Source organism: Ovis canadensis, chromosome 20, assembly GCF_042477335.2.
Source record: "Ovis canadensis isolate MfBH-ARS-UI-01 breed Bighorn chromosome 20, ARS-UI_OviCan_v2, whole genome shotgun sequence".
Classification (NCBI taxonomy): domain Eukaryota; kingdom Metazoa; phylum Chordata; class Mammalia; order Artiodactyla; family Bovidae; genus Ovis; species Ovis canadensis.
This window is the reverse complement of record NC_091264.1, coordinates 50,590,960-50,612,882: the sequence shown is the minus strand read 5'-3', so window position 1 is coordinate 50,612,882 and position 21,923 is coordinate 50,590,960. Positions and strand designations below refer to the sequence as shown.

At 43.0% G+C, this 21,923-nt stretch overlaps 1 long non-coding RNA gene across 10 annotated transcripts in view; it reads left to right on the top strand.

The window, feature by feature from the left end:
• Positions 1-21,025, top strand: part of LOC138425759 (uncharacterized) — a 398,453-nt gene extending 377,428 nt beyond the window's left edge. For 8 of the 10 annotated variants that reach the window (XR_011251377.1, XR_011251378.1, XR_011251379.1 and 5 more), the window contains one exon: positions 18,751-19,910. This is a non-coding gene — a long non-coding RNA (uncharacterized lncRNA). Of the gene's footprint in view, positions 1-18,750 lie in introns of all 10 variants that reach the window. The other 2 variants (XR_011251383.1, XR_011251381.1) reach the window with 2 other exon arrangements.
• Positions 21,026-21,923: the final 898 nt, after the last annotated feature.

Sequence of the window (21,923 nt, the reverse complement as noted above, 5' to 3'; positions counted from 1 at the left end):
AGAAAGCCATCTGTAGAATACAAAGCACAGATTACCTGGCCTTCTCATTTATTTAGAACGATGCATGCCACGGAGAAGTCTCCAGGCCTCCGCTCGCCTGCTTTGTTCTTTTGTGTGGTCTGCAGAGCTGGGTGACCAACTGACAATGTGATTGACTAAATGTTTCTGTGTTGTCCATCTCTGCTGAAGAGGATTGGGTGTTGGATAAGAAAGTTACCTCTTATCTGCCAGCTGTCACTAATTACTTATTCATGAAGTGGTTACCTGTTTTCTGTGGATGTGTGAGGATGGCAGAATTGAATAGACCCCGGGAAGGCTGTCTGTCTTTTCCTCCTAAGATCCCTGCTGAACATCCAGAACTCTGTAATAGGGCATATATCTTTAAGGACACCTTAAAAAGAGGTGGGTAAAGAATCTATCTGCAATGCGGGAGACCTGGTTTCTGTCCCTGGATTGGGAAGATCTCCTGGAGAAGGGAAAGACTACCCACTCCAGTATTCTGCCCTGGAGAATTCCATGGACTGTGTAGTCCATGGGGTCTCAAAGAGTCCAACATGACTGAGTGACTTTCACTTTAAAAAGAGGTGAAAAGTCTTTTCCCTGCTTAGCTTTTAGTCTCATTTGACATGTCAGCTGTTCTGCCTTTTGCATTGTGCCTAAATTCCTCAAACTGAACTCTTTGATTCAGTTCATATTTATTGAGTTTCTGTTGTGTGCTATGCATTGTGCTAAGTATTTTGCATGTGGTGAAAAAAGATAATGCTCTCGTATCTATAACATGAGCCCACCTTTCCCACTTCTGTCATGAACCATATAGCACCATCTCACCTTTCCTTATAATTTACAGAGAAGATTAATACCATCTCTTACAATCGCCTCCATCTTCTCTCTCCTACATATCCACTATTATCTATAGCTGAAAGGTTTTCTTTCTCTTCACTCTCATTGAAAATGTCTGTTCTCATCCATAAAATTGACCTGGTTAACTCTAAGAGTTACTGAATCAGTTTTTCTTCCCCTCTCCTTTATCTCAGTTTTTCTCTCTCCTCTGCTCCTTCTTTGCAACCAAGATGGAGGCTCACATTTGCCATTAACCTATGGGTAAACAATAAATAAAAATCTGTCTTGCCTCTATTACTCATTCAGGCTTTCTAGTTGCCCAATTTTCTTGAAAGTGTATCTGTATAGATGGTGAATCTTCTTCCTCATTCGATTTATGTTAGTTTTGACCACCCTACCTGTGTCTTCTTTTGTAAAACAAGGGAGCCTAGTTATATGAATGCTATAAGGCTAGCAGCTAGACTCTTCTTTTTTTTTCCTGGGAGGGTTTTTAAACACTTGAACTATTGTATTTTAGAGAATGTGAGAGTATAGACTTCTCAAGATGTCTGATTGTGTATGTGAAACTCCTGCATATGCTACATTATTTAGTATCACATGCCATAGTTCAAAGCGTGCTCTGTGATCATTCATTAATCCTCTCCATTGCAAGGGTAAATTGGCAAATTTAAGACATTATGGACGTGAACTGTGAGCACACACTTTTTAATATTGCTTCATCACAAGACTTCTCCAGGGGATCTTCCCTGATAGCTCAGTTGGTAAAGAATCTGCCTGTAATGCAAGAGACCCCAGGTCGATTCCTGGGTCAGGAAGATCCGCTATAGATGGAGCGACTTTCACTTCACTTCATCACAAGACAAATTGACAAGAGACTCCCTGCTAATATTCTTAAAACCAGGCATGTTCCTTGCATAGAGACTACCACTTCCTCTCTTCTACTCAGACTCCTGTCCATGGTGTTGGGTACCTCCTGGGTTTCTGCTCACAGTACTGTTTTCTGGTCTCATCCACATTTTTACGTAAGATTCATCAACCTGTAGCTGAAGCTTGTCTGGGATGAAAATAGGGTGTTGGTCAGATTGATAAGAGCATCTGGTTGCATTGATAGTTACACATCTCTTTGTAAATGAATACATTGGCATTCTGATTAGGCTTTCTGTCTTACTTAGTGGGAGGGAATTTATGGTTTTTTTGATAAAATAATGAAATGGCATGTATGTTCTCTGTATTTGTGGGAGTGAAGAATATGAGTCTGGGTTTAAAAACGTGACTAACTAGATGAAGTTAAGATGCCAGATGCTGTTGTTCAGTCGCTAAGCTGTGTCCAACTCTTTGCGAACCCGTGGACTGCAGCCTGATTCCAGGAGTTTCACTGTCTCCAGGAGTGTGCTCAGATTCAGGTCCATTGAGTTGGTCATGCTATCTAACCATCTGACTCAGTTTTATACTGGTAAACAGATTATATTGGTAACTAGATGGAGAATTGTGTTGAAACAGCCCAAATCACATTGAATTTCAGGGGGCCTTTTGTATTAGCACATGTCTTGAACACAGTTCATTCATCCAACAGCTATGTGTTGAATGTTTTTACCAGGATAGAACCTGGGGAAAAAGGTGGGGCATAGGGCAGAGGGTAGAACGTTCTCAGTCAGAAGGAGAGCATGTATGAAGTATCTGAAGCAAGAAGAAGATGGCATGTTAAAGCAGGCGGAAATCGCCGAGAGGCAAGGAAGCCCGTGTGAGGATGATGGTGAGAGCAAACTGGGGAAGTAGGCAGTACCTGGATCTGTTACTGGTTTCTGTGGCATATGTTGGTCTTCCCTCATAGCTCAGTTGGTAAAGAATCTGCCTGCAGGGCAGGAGACCTGGATTTGATTCCTGGGTCACGAATATCCCCTTGAGAAGGAAATGGCTACCCACTCCAGTCTGCTTGCCTGGAGAATCCCATGGACAGAGGAGCCTGCAGGCTATAGAGTCCATGGGGTCGCTAGAGTCGGACCTGACTTAGCAACTACACCAGCACCATGGCGTATGTTATGTAGAGTATCATTTCATTCACTGGCTCTGCATGAATATATTTGGTTCACATCTGTCCCCTGCTCACTGCTGAACAAATTTGCACTATTGATGGACTCTTTCCTCTCATGTATCCTCCACTTCCCCCTCTCAACTGCATCTTTTCCATTGGCTTTTAATAGCAGTTAAGTCCCAGTGGTCTGAAGGGACAAAGAGGGACAGTCAGCCCAGGACATACTGTTTATCATGAAAACAGAGTGCTATTAAATGATCTATTCCCAAATATAAGGAACATATATACATATATATATATATATTTTTTTCTATTTATATATGCAGAGAAGAAAATTCCCTGGGAGACTGTAAGCCAAAATAACATTATAGTAATATCATATGTATGCTATCATACATGTGTATAAAGAATCTGCCTGCCAGTGCAGGAGATGCAGGAAATGTGGGTTTAATCCCTGGGTTGGGAAGATCCCCTGGAGGAAGGGCATGGCAGCCCACTCCAGTATTCCTGCCTGAAGAACCCCATGGACAAAGGAGCCTGGTGGGTCACAGTCCATAGGGTAGCAGAGTCAGACACAACTGAAGTGACTTAGTACGCACGCGGATAGATATGTATATGTTGGCTTATGTGTGTATGTATGTATATACATACACATATGGTCAATTTATAGATTGAAATATCCACGGCAAAAAAACGCACAAAAAAAGAGCTTTATTAAAGCTCTCTCATCTTATGCACAAACAACCTTTCCTTGACTCCATATTCCCCCTACAGGTATTGTTTTCTTTCCTCCCCAATTTTATCCGTCTTTGTTGAATGCACTTCTGTCTTCATTTCGTTACCTTTAAATTCCCCTTCTCTAGTCTAGCTTCCATCTTCCTCACGCCATCAAAGCAGCTTTCCCTAAGTTCACAATGGCTTTCTGTTATCAGTCCCATGGTCCTTTTCTTAGTAAACATCTTAATAGCATTTTAAAAATTCATCTTTTTTGAACACCAGTTCCTCTTGACTCCCAAGTTGTTTCAGTTTCTTTGCCTTTGTATTTTTAGCAATACGTTCCCCTCTGCAAACAGTACTATAAAAAGAGGTCTAATTAGTTTCTAAATATTGATATCCTTGAAATTCCTCTTCTGTGTTAGTCCCTACTGTCTCCAAAATGAGTCTCATCTCTTGGGACTTCCCTGGAGGTCTAGTGGTTAAGACTCCATGATGGCAATGTAGGGGGCTGTGGTTCGATCCCTTTTGGGGGAACTAAGATCCCTCATGCTGTGCAGTGCAGCCAAAAGATTAAAAAATAAAATAGTCTCATCTCCTGCCTTGACTTGTTATGAGAGGTAGCTTAGCAAGACAGGTAAGACCACAAGTTCCAAGGGCAAAGTGCCTGGGTTTATATCCCACCCATGTGGGCTAGGCAAGTGTCTTTTAATTTATAACAGTTTAGTTATATGTTGGATTTCCCTGGTGGCTCAGGTGTTAGAAGAGGCTGCATGCAATGCAGGAGGACCCAGGTTCAATCCCTGGGTTAGGTAGATCCCCTGGAGAAAGAGAATGGCTACCCACTCCAGTACTCTTGCCTGGAGAATTCCATGGATAGAGGAGCCTGGCGGGCTACAGTCCATGGAGTCACAAAGAGTCAGATACGACTGAGTGGTGAGCACTTTCACTTTCATTTTATGTTAAATAAGGATAATTATAATAGCTACCTCATCTAGTTGTAAAGACAAAATGATTTCATATATGTAAAATGTGTAAAACAGTGTCTGGACAATGGTGGGAACCACTTGAATGTTTAGCTGTAGTATAATTTGTGAATGAAACATGAATTTATATTATCTCCATATGTATGGTATTCAGTTGCCTATAAATATCTCCTCTCTCAGCTCTAAGGGCACATGAGAGTCAATGTATCCAATCTCTTCATGTCAGATACTTCCATGAAGTACTAAGAAGGAAAGGAAGGAAAACATCAAACATCAAACCTCTCCTTTAGGAGAGGTTCCCTTGGAACAGATCTAACTACCTAAAAGGGACTATTTCCAAATGAGGTGCAGTGGCTAGGAACCCAAGCAAAGACAGACATCCTGGCTTTTTCACATTTATCCTAAACAAACCACATTGCACTATATAACCCAGGGGCATTTTAGCAATACAAGTTTAAAAAATAAACAAAATAACTTCAGAAGAATCTACCATCATTAGTAAATGTGGTGCTTTGATTCAACAGTCTGCTTGCAAAAATAAATCACAGTGTTAACTGGAAAACATAAGGCAGGTTTGAAAGTGATGAAACAATAATGCACCTATGTCATAAAAAATAAGCAAAGTTGAAATAAAGATGATTTAAGTCCCAGAAAAAAAGAGTCAGTGTATCCAAGATCAAATGCATCATATTTTGGTGTTTTGTTCCTGGAAGAAAATGTCTGGTCACTCCTGGTATTTCCTGCCTCAGTGAGTGGTTCTGCCATCCTATTGTTTTACACAAGCCAAACAAGTAGACCCCATCCTCCGTGATCTCTTTTCTCTCATTTCCAGCTTATCACCCTGTCAACTCAACCTACTAAATTTCTAGTGAAAGCTTGTATTTCGCAATGTTTACACTACCACCAACCCCTTCTGGAGATACCATCCTGTCTCGTCTTAAGTACTATAAAAAAAGATCTGTCTGTTTTTACTCTGTCTATTCATCACCTCCAGTAAATTTTCCACCCTCTTGCCAGAGTTCTCATTTCAAAAGCCCAGCCTGATGATTTTCCCTTGGTTTCATACTCTTCCATGGCTTCCCATTGATTTGAGGATAACGATCGATCACAGTCTTTCATGTGGTCACATCAGCAATAAAAGGCACATTGCTGGTATGTACCCTTTGTATTATATGCAGAGTACATCATGAGAAACGCTGGGCTGGAGGAAGCACAAGCTGGAATCAAGATTGCCGGGAGAAATATCAATAACCTCAGATATGCAGATGACACCACCCTTATGGCAGAAAGTGAAGAAGAACTAAAGAGCCTCTTGATGAGAGTGACAGAGGAGAGTGAAAAAGTTGGCTTAGCTTAACATTCAGAAAACTAAGATCATGGCATCCGGTCCAATCACTTCGTGGCAAATAGATGGGGAAACAGTGGCTGACTTTATTTTTCTGGGCTCCAAAATCACTGCAGATAGTGATTGTAGCCATGAAATTAAAAGACACTTACTCCTTGGAAGGAAAGTTATGACCAACCTAGACAGCATATTAAGAAGCAGAGACATTACTTTGTCAACAAAGGTCTATCTAGTCAAGGCTATCGTTTTTCCAGTGGTCATCTATGGATGTGAAAGTTGGACTATAAAGAAAGCTGAATGCCAAAGGATTGATGCTTTTAAACTGTGGTGTTGGAGAAGACTCTTGAGAGTCCCTTGGACTACAAGGAGATCCAACCAGTCCATCCGAAAGGAGATCAGTCCTGGGTGTTCATTGGAAGGACTGATGTTGAAGCTGAAACTCCAATACTTTGGCCACCTGATGTGAAGCGCTGACTCATTTGAAAGGACCCTGATGCTGGGAAAGATTGAGGGTAGGAGGAGAAGGGGACGACAGAGGATGAGATGGTTGGATGGCATCACTGACTCAATGGACATGAGTTTGGGTGGACTCCGGGATTTGGTGATGGACAGGGAGGCCTGGTGTGCTGCAGTTCATGGGGTCACAAAGAGTCGGACGTGACTGAGTGACTGAACTGAACCCTTTATATAATGTGATGAAAATGGCAGAGGCACATGTTGGTTCTCCTCCTCAGGTCCTATAACCCTCGTCAGACCGTAAAGAGAACATCAGACCAACCAGGGTTGAAGGACATTTCTCATTTTGCACACTTGCTGAGCAGTACTTCCCAGACTATCAAGACCATCAAAAACAATGGAAGTCTGAGAAGCTCATATCTAAGAAGCACCTAAGTACACATGACAAATATATGCAGTAGGACATCCTTGATAGGATCTTGGAACAGAAAAAGGACATTAGGTTAAAAACTAAGGAAGTCCAAATAAAATATGGGGTTTTGTTAATACTGTGTCAATTACTCATTGTGACCAGTGTAAGGTTTAGTAATATGGAATACCAGGAACTCCCTGTACCTAATGTTTTATGTTTTCTTGTATCCAAAATTATTCTAAAAGTTAAAAAAATAATTTTTTTATGTGTGGTAGCTTAATCTCAGTGCTATTCAATGCCATTTGCTTATTAGTTTTACTTGTATTTGATTAAGCATTACCTCAAGTTGATTTGAGTCACTCGAGTTTTTTTTTTTTTAATGTGGTTGTCATACGATTGATTTTTCCACAACAGAGAAGCCATTACATCCTTTTCTAATCTTTGGAAAATAAATCCCATCCTTTGTGACTGCATTTCTTAAGATGCTTTAAGAAACCAGGAAGATTCTAAGAAGTTATGAGAGGAGACCTAGTTTAGAAGTAACAGGACAAAACCATTAAATTAGCTAAATGCATTGGCATAAAATCAGAAGCAGTATTAGTGAGAGCATGATTCCAGACAATGTGTCTGTAAGATATACTTTACAAACTTAGTTTGATTAATTTTTGTTTTTCTGAGGATATGATTCTTTTCTGTAATTATCGTTCTGTTTTCCCTGACAGGCTATCTAGTACTGCCTGCCCGAAGCTCCCTGTGAATTGAGTTATTCTCAATAATACTCTGTATTATGAAGGCATGATTTGAGTGGCTGTCCACTGTGATCTGGTTATTTGGACCTTTACATAAAACAGGTGGTTCTTCCATCTCATCAGCATGTCTTCTTATCCAGAATTCGCCATCTTGTTGTCTGGCTTATTACAGGCATGGCTCTATCCTATAGGTGGCCCCAGTTTATCCAGCTTCTTTCCACCTTGGTCATCTCTTTTAGCTACTCCTAGTTCCCGTGTTGTTTCAGACTTTATCAGGGCTCAGATTATTTGGTCTGTGTTTACTGTGATTAATTCCCCCGAGTCTTTGTAGAAGCTAATTCTGTTTGGCTCTGAGAGGATCCAGGCAACTCTGATTCCAGTCAGATGGCATTTACACTCAGCGAGTACAGGACTGAAGCCCATAGCCAAAGAGCAAGCCGCCTCTGATCTGTGGCCTTACTGTCTGAGCTCAGTGTTGGCTTAAGTGCCATCTTAATGACTCGTATGTGTGGGGTTTGATCCTGTTCACCTCGACCTCTCTGTTAACCTTTTTTGATCTAGTTAATGCTTTGAACTTGACCTATTGTAACATGACTCCAGTCTCAAGAGCAAAAGCTATAGAGTCAGAGCAAGGTGTAAATCCTGCCTCAAATGTTTATTAGCTCTTTGATCTTGAGAAAGTTACTTCATCTCTGTGAGTCTCCATTTCTTCATTTATAAAGTAAAAATAATAGTGGATTTGCAGATTGTTGTAAAAATTAGACTAAGTGGTTCTGAAGCTCCTGTAGAAAACTTGATGCCCAGTACATACTGGCTGTCATCGGTATGATTATTCGATTGGGTTTATTATCTCATCTTCTCATCTATTCCCGTCTAGCTGGCTCTCGATGACTCCCAGCCAGGTCTCAGCTCCCCATGTCAATTCATACATCCGCAGGTTTTTCTACTCACTGTCTCTGTCATTATGAACAAAGCTGTCAACTTTGGTGCCCTGCTTCAGCGTTGCTTAAAACTGTGGTATGCCATTTAATTATTTCTCACTAGGTAAACATGTTATTAGACGCATTGTGTTTTCGTCCTTGAATGTTGCTGTTGTGTTCATGATAATGAGAAGAGTTGGGCAGTCCCAAGAGCAGAGTCAGCCTTCAGTGGGTATTTTGGTGTCTGGGGTCTGGTGGGAGAGGGGAGAAAGAAGGAAAGAGGTGCAAGGCAGAGTGATGGAGTCTGGTGCCAGAACTTGGGAGCCCACCTGCCTGAATTTGCAGCCTGGCTCTCCCACTTACTTGCGGTGTGGCCTTGGTCAAAGTACTTAACATTCAGTTACTGCAGTTTCTTCATCTGTAAAATGGAGATACAGATAATGCTTGACTCATAGTTCTCCTTGTGAGAATTAAATGTGAAATGCTCAGAGCACTGCCTAGCATGTATTAAGAAATAATTAAGTGTTCGTATTATTAGAATTATTCTTTTTCCGATGTTTCACAATAGTCACTACATCAGATAATCTTTCTGATAGATATGGCTAGTTACAACCTCAGTCACTTTGAAGTGGTAAGATTGCCTTTGTCTTTTTTTGTATACTGGCACAAATAAGTTTCTCCTTTCAAGGTACTATTAATAGAGGCTATATTTATGTCTATATTAGCACTTTAAGATAATTACCTAAATTTTTTCTTTAGATTCTTTACAAACATATTCTTTGGAATATCCTCAGTAATAAGAAATATTTGTCTTTCAAATCTCAAGGATCAAAAGTTAGAGCCAACATATTAAATTTGAGTGAGTGATCTGCGTTAATGATCTCTTCTACATATTTGTATAATTTTATGTACTTGTGTAATTGCATCAGTTACCTAATTTTATGATAACATTAATAGGTATACAGTTAATACCCATCTGCGCACAAAATGTGTGTGTGTATACTTAAAAGAGAGTGTCAAGAACCAGTGTTTAAGATAAGCTCAGTTATTTTCATGAAGAAAAAGTTCATCACTGAGCCACAGTTCACTTAAAGTCACACAGAATCTCATGTTCCAGAAATTTTTAAGAAAGCCCAGGGACTTCCCTGGTGGTCTCCTGGTTAAGACTTCACCTTCTAGTGTAGAGAGTGTGGGTTTGATCCCTGGTCAGGGAGCTAAGGTCATACATGCCTCAAGGCCAAAAAAAAACCCATAAAACAGAAGCATTATTATAACAAATTAAGACTTTAAAAAGTGGTCCACATTTTTAAAAAATCTAAAACAAAAGAAAGCCCGTGTTTCTGACCTTACCCATTGAATCTATAAACTGTGTGTTTGGAAACTGCATTCCCGGCACTCTTACCTCCTTCCATATCCATGCATTCCTGTAGGCACCGTAACACAACAGTACTGATCTTGGGGAACCTGTAGCAAAGGGTGCAGGTGAGCCCTGCTGCCCATGAGATGCACAGTCTAACTCGATTTCAGAAGTATGCCTGCGTCGACTGCTTGAGAAAGTTGCACTGTCTTAACAGCCAATGAACTATCTGTATGCACTTGGCATCCTAAACATGGCCATTTCAATTATTTTAAAGTTTCCTCTAAAAGTCTGCCTCATGACTTGAATGGAGACGTCGTCATTTGTGCTAATTGCATTTTAGAATCTCTTATTATATGGGTGACAGGAAGCTAATGTTTACAACTTCTGTCCACATCAAGTACCATTAGGCACTTAATTATGTAACAATTGGCTACCTAGCTATACTTTGCAGGTACCAGAAAGCATCAGTCTCTCTTCCCAGTGCTGTGTGTGTCTGGAATACATGTGCAGTACATAGGCTCAGCTTCTTGTCGGGCTGTCTGGGTGGCCGCATGACCCTTGCTACTCAGACCCAGGCTGAGCTAGAGAACTCTCTGCCTGACTCCCAGACAGGGGGTTGAGACTGAGACAGTATCACTGCACCAGGGGCTCCGCCATGAGGCTTCTGAGAATGAGAGAAAGTAGGAGACAGAATGACTCGTGGGGGCTTCCCAGGTGGCACTAGTGGTAAAGAACCCCCCTGCCAGTGCAAGAGACACAAGAGACTTGGGTTTGATGCCTGGTTGGGAAGATCCCTTGGAGGAGGGCACAGCAACCCACTCCGGTATTCTTTCCTGGAGGACCCCATGGACAGAGGAGCCTGGTGGGCTACAGTCCACAGAATCACACAGAGTCGGATACAACTGAAGCGACTTAGCGTGGATGCATGCGTGAGTGACTTGTGGATGTCCAAGATCATAGATAGGTGGATGGTTTATATCTTGAGAACAGAAGACCTGAAAAAGAAAAAAAAAAAGCTTCTGACACATAAGCAGAGATTATTAGAGCCTGGACACTCAAAGTCCTCCTTTTTTGTAGAAGATGATACTGAACTCAGAACAGTGAAGGACAAGCAGAGAGAAAGGCTGGCCCCACACTGGGCTCTGATTTTGAGAAAATCATGCCTATCTTGCCAATTTTTATGTTTAGTTTCTTTAAGAGAAAAATTGTGTAGTCTACTCAGATACTTAGAAGATGAACTCTTGTGGTCTGTCAGGTTATCGTCACGTAGGTTGGAATATGCCTTAGGATCTCGTCGTGGAGTGAATTTTCCCGTAACGCAAGATTCTCACCATGAGCGGGTATTCTGTTAATGACCATATGCCATCATTCCTCCCCGTCTGACTGAGAATGTGAATAGTGTTCCCATCGTGTGAACTGCTGATTGCCATCAGGCCACTCTGTTGTCATGGCTCTGGTTAAAAAATGTGAAAGAAACTAGATCTTTTCAACCTAAAGGTTCTCTCTGTGTAGTTAATTAAAGACATTTCCAGAAGACATTTGGATTATGGGAAAGCAATGATAGCACATCATGACATTTATTTCATTCCTTACCCCCGAGAATCTCAGTAATTGGTTCACCTATTCAAAACTGTTATTTCATCCGAGGGTAAAGATTCCAGGACCCCCAGTCAGACTCACCTAATTTATCTAATTGGCAGCATCTTTTACAAACAACCCTGGACATAGGAACTTTCTGATTTGTGAATGTGCCATTCAGTTGTTTTGAGACAGTTGAATGTAAACCTTATCTAATGTCAAGGAAAGTCTTTGGGAAACGTTGTTTGCTTGTTGTTCAGTCGCTAAGTTGTGTCTGACTCTTAGGAAGCTTTAGCCAAGAGTTAATATTTTATTTATACCATTGTGTTAAAGAACACATTTTAGGAGTGAAAATTCCATATAAACTGTTGAAATGCTGGGCAGCTCAAGGTGCATATTGCTGAAGATTTCGCTTTGCAGCTGAAGAAATAAGACATGAATGGCTTGCCTGTGATAGCAAATAAAAAGATGGTGGCAGAATGGCCACCAGAACTGGAGCTTTTGACTTCATGTCGAGTGGTCTTCCTCCTGGGCCAGGCTATTCTGCATCATCAGAGGTATTTCATTTTATGCGGTTCTGTTGTAATATAGGAAAAAACCAGAAGGTGTACTCATTGCCTTGTGGGGATTTTATCTTCCCATGGAAGAGACAGTATGTATATTCACAAACGCATTAATGTTTCTGCTACTCCTTTCCTTTTTGTTACCATAGAATCTGCTCAAAAGCAAAACAAAAATGGTCATATGGTTGCATAAAGCTGCTGTCCAATGATTCACTTGGAACGTGTATAAACAACGGTGCAGGTGAGCCTGATGAGTCACCAATGTGATGTGCCCACCTGGAGACCAAAGGCAGATGGTGCTGTGCTGATTGTGATCTGGCCTCTTAGAGGGATGGAGGGGATAGCACCGTTCACTCTGTGTGGGACCTGGTGTTCATGAGACACATCTTTTGAAGGGCCACACATAAACTGGCATGAATTCCGAGACTGGAAAATGGAATGTTGAATGGAGTAGATGTCACAGCTTAGTGACTAAAGAAGTTGCACATATTAGATGTAGAGAAGAACCATCTGAGTGGAGATGATTGTTGTTATTTAGTCTGTAAGCTGTGTCCAGCTCTTCTGTGACCCCATGGACTGTAGCCCACCAAGCATCTCTGTCCTTGGCATTTCCCAGGCAAGAATACTGGAGTGGGTTGCCATTTCCTCCTCCAGAGAATCTTCCAGAGTCAGGGATAGAACCCATGTCTCCTGCTTTGGCAGGTGGATTCTTTAGCACTGAGCCAACAGGAAAGCCCATGGGTAATGACAGATTCCCTCTAATATTTCAGAGACATCCATGTGAAAAGCACCCTAAACGTGAGCGCCTAAGCTTCTAAATTGAGGGCTGGTAAATAGAAGCTCCAGCGAGGCACCAGACCTTTTGGCTCAGTTCTTCAAAAGATGGAATGGGTTTCTGCCTCCCGGGGTACTCCATTTTCAGTCGCTGGAGGTGTTGCATGGAGGAGATATTTTAAAGGGCACCGTTCACAATTCAAATTTGCAGTTGGACGAGATGACCTTTAAGGTGCTTTGCAACACCTGGGGTTTTATGATTCTATTTCTATTATGCTTCGACGCTGGGTATGTGTCACATTGTTTGAACCAAACACTGGACAGGAGCACAGTTTGGAATGTTGATGGCTCTCACATCTATTTTGTGTTTCAATTTCTGGAAGCGGTCTCTTTGTCTTTGAGGCAGTTTGGTCCCTGACCTTCTGTAACATTTGGACCTCAGCCACACTGTCTTTGTTTACTGTAAAGAGCATGGAAAAACTGACTTCCTGACAGTGCTCTGCGAAGTCTAAGGTCAAACCACTCACAGGTGAACAAACACAGTCTTTCCACCTTAAAATTGCCATTTGGCCCCTGTAAAATGTATCAGGGTCATAATCCTAGGTAAGAGAAGAGAGGGGAAACCAGGGCACTGCCAGCAGCCAACTATTAGTCATTTTGTCATTCTGCTTTGTGAAGAGCTAATCTTAATTCAGTATCCATCCATTTTGGGGGAGTTAGAAAACATGGCATGCAATTTTAAGTCCTCTGGAAACCTAGTGAATGAGCCTAGAGAGATCCTTCTTTTCTCTACACTCTCATCATCAGTATCTCTCAGGAGATGTTGCAGAGACAAAGCATAGCATTCTTATTCATTAAGAAACTTTAAAAAGAGTCACACTTATTGAGGTTTGTATCATCCAAGCTCGTTCTTTTATGGTAATACTGCAGTGTGGCCTAATGTGTTGAGTTACTTTCAAGAAGCCATATTCATTAAAAAAAACAAAACAAAACAAAACTGACCTCTGCTACTCTTTGTTGTTGTTCAGTCGCTAAGTTGTATCTGACTCTTTGCAACTACTGGACTGTAGCATGCCAGGCTTCCCTGTCCTCTGCTATCTCCTGGAGTTTGCCCAAATTCATGTCCATTGAGTCAGTGACGCTATCTAACCATCTCATCCTCTGCCACCCTCTTCTCTCTTGCCTTCGATCTTTCCTAGCATCAAGGTCTTTTCCAGTGAGTCGGCTCTTTGCATCAAGTGGCCAAAGTATTGGAGCTTCAGAAAGAGTCCTTCTAATGAACATTCAGGGTTGATTTCCTTTAGGATTGACTGGTTTGATCCCCTTGCTATTCAAGGGTCTCTCAAGAATCTTCTCCAGCACCACAGTTTGAAAGTCTCAGTTATCTGGAGCTCAGGCTTCTTTACGGACCAACTCTCACGTACTGGAAAGACCATAGCTTTGACTTACATGGACCTTTGTTGGCAAAGTGATGTCTCTGCTTTTTAATATGCTGCCTAGGTTTGTCATAGATTTTCTTCCAAGGAGCAAGTGTCTTTTAATTTTATGGCTGCAGTCACCATCTGCAGTGATTTTGGAGCCCAAGAAAGTAAAATCTGTCACTGCTTCCACTTTCCCCCCTCTATTTGCTGTTGTCAAAAGCAGTAGGTTCCTTTTGTCAAACGGAGAGAAGTGTCTTCCTGGGTGAGGGTCTCATAAGCTCTTTGCAGACCTAGATGGTGCCTCGTTCATTTTCTTCTCCCATCTTGCTTCATACACTGTCTTACCCAAGAAGGTCCACATAACATGTTGGTGTGAGTGTTACTGAACAAAACAGTGACCTTGTTCACATATTACATTACCCATTTACTCAGAATCATTTATTTTCTAGATCCAAGTTTCTATCTTAATATTTAAAGATTAATCACTGGAATTAATTTAAAGCAATATAATAATATTTCCAACGTAAATTTGCATTTTTTTCTTTTTTCCTTCAACAATGTAGGAATAAATTTGGCTTTCACTGTATTTTTTTTTCTTGGTCTCTAGTATAAGTAGGCTCTTGAAATGCCCTAGTTATCTAACATTGCTCTTGAACTCCACTTAGAGATGATATACTAGCCTTTTACTAAAATATATCTGGGTATTAAAAGCCCAATTCTTTACTGCAGATGAGAAAGATTATTAACACTTTTTTTCACCAGCTATAATATGAGGCAATAATACCCCTTTTTACTTCGAGAGCCAGAAGCAGTATGTCATATTAACCTTCATTAGCTACTTAAGAAATGAGGTACATTTGTTAATTTAGGATTCTGGTTAGCTAAGATTGTATGCAAAGGGTGATAAACTTGTGTGGTTTCCCCACTTTGCTGTGTATCGAAAAATAAAAGAATGGTAAAGTATGGCTGGTTACGGATTTTACTGCCTTGGTGTAATAAGTGCAGTGTTTAAATTAGGAGCTAGACCTGGATAAGATGGGTGTGCAGGTGATGAGCAAAGATTGACATGGCTGGAGCAGGGAGGAATCGGCACATCTGATTAAAACCAGCCTGAAGAGGAGACTTAAGGTGCATGATGGGTGAAAGCAGGTATCATCGAAAATCTGGGCCAGTAGTGGAGAGAGAAAGCAGATGCTATTTCTATGTATCTAATTTCATGATGGACCTTGCCCCTTGGATATCCTATGAAATGTTAATTTCTGTAGTTTTTTCTTCTGTGTAGCATCACCTTTATTTTTCCCATTTCTACCTCCATTTACTTAACTGATTCATTCAGTATTTTTAAAAAATGTATCAAGTATTGTGCTCAGAAAAACAAGGATGGAGGAGATCAGTTTCTGAGCTCAGGGAACTGCTTGATTAATTTATCCAGGTTTAAAGAAACATGCAGTCAACTTTGCTATCATTTTTCCCTTTCCCTAAGAACACCTCAGTAATGTTATTTCTTTTTTCATAAAGCCTCTAGAACCCATCTAGGTTTTTCTCCTGCCACTGCTGCGTTCAGGCAATGGACCCTTGTAGTCAGGCTATGGCAGGAGCCTATTGGTCAGTCTCCTTATATCCAGTCTTTCCTCCACCCTCTATTAATTTTTAGCTATGTGTGCTAAGTCTGACTCTTTGCGACCCTATGGACTAGAGCCCACCAGGCTTCTCTGTCCAAGGGATTCTCCAGGCAAGAATACTGGAGTGGGTCGTCATGCCCTTCTCTAGGGGATCTTCCCAACCCAGGGATTGAACTCCATCTCCTACATTGCAGGCAGATTCTTTATCACTGAACCACCAGAAAAGTCTTCCTATAATTTGGAACAATGATGGAAAAGTCACGTGCTTTTTAGGATAAGAGTAAAATGCCTTAGCCTTGTAATATGGCTCTCCCTGCTCTTGTCTGACTTCTACAAACCTTGCCCTCTGCTTGAACTGAATTGATCCCCTCACTCACCTCAGTCAGGATTGTGTGTCCCTCACCTTTCTGGTTTCCAGCTCCGAGAATGTATAGCATGGCAGTTAAAAAGTGGTTCTTAGAGGCCAGATGTATCGATCTGTTAGCACTTATTTGCTGTGCAGTCTTGGGCAGCTTATTTAACCTCTCATGGGTATTTCTGTACCATTGAAAAGAGGTTATTAAAGCACTAAGTCCCTCATAGGATTAACTGTGTTCAGGGATGTGAAATGCTTAGAGGAGACCCTGGCATAAATGAAGGGCTAGTGTTTCGCTCCTCCTGTTACTATTATTGTTATGGCCCAAGCCTTGCCCCCTACCCTGGCCAGATGTTTCATAGCTCACTGCAGATCTCAGGGTTCTTTGGGGACCTTGGCAGAGATTTAGGTAGAATTCGTCTTTCCCTTCTTAGACCTTCTTGGGCACTGTTTACCCAACATTCATTTGGTAGGCAGATTTAGACCTGCTTATTATTATTACAATAAATAAACCTTGAAGAGAGAGCAATTCAAGATAGTACATGGTTAGTGCCAAGAGAGCACAGGTTGCATAGATTACACATTGTCTGAGGGCAGGGGCAGTGCCTCCTGTGTCTTTGGTTTCCTTGCCGTGCTTTAGGCCTAGTTACTCACAAAAATAAGCCAAAATTACTATTTTTTTCCTGATTCAATGGATGATGTCTTCAGAGGCTCAGGAATAGCGCAGTCTACTGACATAGATGATGTACTGTCAGATATAGGGTGTTTTTACTGGTAGCATATACACCTGAAGAGATAAGCAGCCATCCTCAGTTTTGAACAGGTTTGCCCAGACCACATGGAGAAGGGGGTCTGGACATCGAGAACGTGGTGGTTTATTAAGGTTTGTTTAGTGGCCAGTTGCCCAATGGACTAGAACAAAGAAGGAGGCAACAGAGAAGAATGTGGACTGTGCAGGTGTGAGTGTGTGAGCGTAGACTCTGGAATGGAGGACTGGAGAGGACACCTTAAATTCAAGCGTAATTTGTAAGGAAAGAATCCATAGAACTCCAGAGTTCATACAGGTTGATGGCCGGAAAGGCATGAAAAACCACGGGCTTTTTTCCTTAGATGTCTTTGGAGTATCCAGATTGGGAGATGGTTGACCTCGAAGGTAAAAAGACACATGCTGTTACTGGGCCATGAGCTCTAGGATGGCAGAGACCTTGCCTGTCTTCTCCCCGGTGTCCAGGACAATCCTTGACACAAACACACCTGGAAGCTTATAATATGCACTTGAATGAATGAAGGGCCGCTCACCTTGATACCTACAGTTGAGTAAGACAAGTTGTAGACAATTCCTGCCACCTGTTTACTGATGCTCTCGTTCTAGTTAGCTGGCATGCTCGAATTTTCTAAAGAGGCATACCTTTCACACTGTGGGGAGGATGCTGCATATAGGCAGCGTATTTAATTCTGGGATGACTGATGGATTTGACAAGGCCCTGAGGCCATCTCTCTCCTACCTGCCTTAATATAACTGGTACAGTGTACCTGGGCAGCACAGCACCTCTTCAGAGAGATGCTCTGGAAAGCAGTTGTTTGCTTTCACCCTGCCGAGGAGTAGCAATATCCACATGGCTTAAGGGGTCTAGTTGCAGCCACGCGCATCATCAGAAAAATATCACCACCATCCGCCAGCCTGAGATGCCACAGGGAAGGTATGAGGCTTGTCAGTTCAGCGAAGCAGAAACATTTTTCTTGTTTTTAATGCTTACTTGCAGGAGAACTTCATTATGTGTTTGTACGCCTTTAAATGAGAAAGTGCATTTTTGGAAAATAATGAAAACCGACTCTTCTCCCTACAAAGGGGCAAGCTTTTCCCACTTGGGTGAATATTGCCTGTGCCACCTGCCCAACAAGAAAGGGAGCGGTCTTGGCCAGCATCTTATTAGTCTAAAAATAAATTATTCAGAATGCAGGTTCAGATGCAGATTGCAGGGAGAGATAATAGAATTGGTTTTCCAAGCCTGATCATGCTATGAAGACATGGCGTGTGCTTTTCAGGAATCCACTTAAGTGGAATCAAGCTTTGACTAATACAAACTGGAAATAATATTGCTGCCATCCAGCTTGTGTTTGAGGTACAGCATCCTCAAAATGTCTCCAAGCACCCACGGTGTCTCTAGGCTATGTAAGTGTGCATGTCTGCAAGTCTGGGTGCATTCACCAGCATTTCTTCAGAGATGCCTTTTTTTCTCATTGTTCTTTTAAGGAAATTTCTTCCTGGAGCACAAGAGGGGCATGTCTCACTTAAGCTCTGTCTCCCTCCTACTCCCCCTGCCTCGGCAACACAGTTGACCACATCAGCAGCCGACTCCAGTTGTCATGTGGCTTCTCATGTGATGCTGGGTCTGCTAGCACTTTGGAGCAAAAGCCTTTGTGACTCGGCACTCATGGACAGTAGCGTTCGGGGACAGGAGAGATTTTGGAGGGGGCGGGGAGGCCAATAACCCGAGAAACATCAGAAATAAAAGTCGCATGAAGTACTCTGATCTATGTATTATATATATTTTTTGAAATTTGATTTTAACTCTTGCTTTTTTTTTTTTATGGTTTGTGTCTGTTTTTCCCACCCCCGCAGGCGCTGAGCTGCGCTGTTTTGTGTTTCTTTCTTTCTCTTTTTTTTTTTTAATTCTGAAGCCAGACCGTCTTTCCTCACAGCTCCAGGGCTGCATCGCTGTGGGCACGCCAAGCTTCTCCTGGTTACCTGAGCTGCTCTTGCTGTCTCCCGGCTTCGGCTTCTTCATGGCGCACGGGAACCCGGCATCATCGGTCTACGCAGCGCAGAAGAAGGACCTGCTGGTGGAGCTCTGGCCGGGGTCCCCTCGCAGGCGAGGGGACTCGGAGGACAGGGTGATGCGAGAGAAGACCCAGGGTGGGATGGATAGAAAGAACGCCAAGGACCGGGGCAGGAGAAGTTAGGAATTTGATCCGTCCAATGCCCACTGGTCTTCCCCACGGCGCACCCAGCTCGGGCTGCTCCCAGGGATTAGTCTGGGAGGAAGGACCCGTGGCGAGATGTGGTGGCATTTTACTTGAGAGTGGAGCTGAAGATGGATAAACCCGGTCTCTGATGTGTCTGCGTGCCTGCCTGCCGACGAGGCAGAGTTGGAGAAAGGCAGAGCAAGGGAGCGAGCGCCTGAGAAGAAAGAGGAGAGGTGGAATGCCGTTCGATTGTCTGCCGCTGGCCCTGCATTCGCATTCTAGGGAGGAAGGCATAATTTATAACCCAGATCTATGGGTGGAAGAACTGTAAATTGTAGTCTGGATGTCCCCGGTGCTGTCAAGGAAGAAACTGATGGGCTAGGTGACTGTACCAGTGTCCCCAGGGAGAAGATCAGCCTTGCAGCATGGATTTAAATGCATGTGCATGCATGTAGAGACATGAAAAGAGGGCGATTTCTGACCAGTTTACACAGGAAGTCTGTCACTTGGCTGGATCGGGCTTGATTGCAGCTTGTATTTTCAGCTTCAGCTCAACACCCATTTCCTGACTAGCTAGAGAGCATGGCCAAAGCAGCTGCATGCAGAATTTTCTTGTTAATGTGAAAGCAACCCTCCTCAGCTTTAACTCCTTGAAGTTCTGAATGCTCTGTGCTTCGCTCGGACTGACTGTAGGGTTTTGTTTGCTTCTTCTTCGACAGATCCCCTGTAAACACAGCTGTATTCAGTATGATGAAAAATTCTATCCAGTAAATAGAAATCTGATCAATTTAATCAAAATAAATGTATCCCAGATGACTTTGAGACCAGCTGGCTACCACAGGCTTCAGATGCTAAGCGCACAATGGAGATGAATGCAATCTTATATTTACGTGTTTCTGAATTCCCGGATCAGCCTGTAATTAAAAAAAGAAATCCTTTTGTAGGGAAGAGGTGGTCCTACCAGCTCTCAAGGTAGCTGGTTAGATTCAGGTGCGGATGCTGTTCATGAGATTTGGGATCACGATGTCGCATTTCGAGGGCGTGTGCCATGTGGCAGAGCAGAGTCATGCTCCACATAGAGAAAGCCTGCATCTACCTTGCCATCTGGAGACGCGGGTGCCCTCGGAACAGCCTCTGGTGAGGTTGGGGGAGGCACCTGAGGCTTCTTTTAGATTCCACTGCGTGGGCTCTGGTGCTCCAAGCCCAGCTCAAAACTGGGGGTGAGGTGCTTTCCCAGTTGTCATGGGGAGCTCTTCTGGGACGCCTGTCTGGCCCTTCCACTGTTTGTTACTATTTCTACAAAGGCGGCTCTGTGTGTTGGATTATGTTTGGCCAGCTGTTGGCGCATTCCTGCGGGTGGGGCTGGGTGGGGACCTGATTACTGTACTTGGAAACTGTAGATCTCTGTGCGTGGAGAGCAGGGAGGGAATGCAAAGAAAGCAGGTTGGAGAAGCTGATCGCTCTTAGAGATTTGCTCCAGGTAGTCCTACAGCACATGCAGAAAGGCTTCAGTGTAGAGAAGGAAAGAGGGGATGATGGGGGGCAGGGAGCAATGAGGGAAGGAGAATGCAACTGAGCAAGCCCATCAGAGAGAAAAACAGACTTTAGAACTTCAAAGCTGCATAGACAAGCAGAATGTCAGCAGCTTGTAATTAGTGGTTCATGGTTGCGTCAGCGCCTGCACCTCTCCAAGAATAACTGTGTGATGTGTGCCACAGAGTGAAGAAGACAGTCATAACTAAGTTATCAAACCCAGTTCAAACCAGGGCAAATGGAGTCAGGAATTTTTCTGTGTTTGTAAATCAAATCCTGATGGATTACACGTCTAAGACTTGCTGGGTTCTGCATAATTGAAGGCTGGATTATCCATTTGTGCGGGAGGGTGGGGGGATATTGTATGTTCATTAAACGAAGCTATGAACCCTTAAAAATGCAGATGAATCGTGCATGCAAATATCAGCGTGCTCCCAGTCAATACACGGTATTTCCTCCAATAGCCCCAAGCAGCTGTTGCCAATCACCCCGTATCTCTGCATCCACACAGAGTTTTTGTTTGCTCGGTTTTTGTGCATTCACGTGGAGAGGAGTTAAAAGTTACAGTTCAGATGAAATAGGGTCAATTAAATGCGAAAAATCGCATCTTAGAATTGGGCAACTGCAGTGGGGTTCTGATTTTTGTTGCTGGCCCCCGTGTAAACCTTGCCGGAGCCTTGGCGGTCTCGCAGCCAAACAGCCTTCTGTTAGTAAGCCCGTGGGAAGTCAGGGCACCGCAGTGGTGGGGAGGCGAAGGCCACGTTCACTTCCCTCCCTTTTCTCTGGCGCTTAGAGATTGCCTTGTGTGTGACTCCAGCCCCACAAAGAGCCGGTGGGAGGAGCTGATTGGTCGGGAGGCTGGGGATGTTTACTCTTATTTGTTTTCAGCGCTCCTCCACGGCATTCATGCCGTATTTGTATTTGTGTTCACGCCGCACAATTACTCCTCGCCCTGCTTTGTTTCTCTGCCCGAAGAGAAGTCAATTTTAGTTCAGCCCCTCAGCTTTTGGCCTCCTGGGTAAAACGCGCCTACGTATTGCTTTCCCCGGGCCTGCGTTTCCCTTTTTAATGTGAATTAGGGGGAAATCGGTGGCCCGGGAAAGCCGTGCATATTCAATCAGCTTTTGGAGCCGCGCCTGTCAGATAATTTAAATATATTTACTCTGGGGGTGCCGGAGCTGGCGTGGTCGGAGCCCGTTTTAATGTACCTCTTCGCTTTCGTCAAGGAGCGGAACCTGCCGGCTCAGGATGGCGTGTTCTGTGCACCCAACAGGGTGGAAGACATGATTTTGTTTG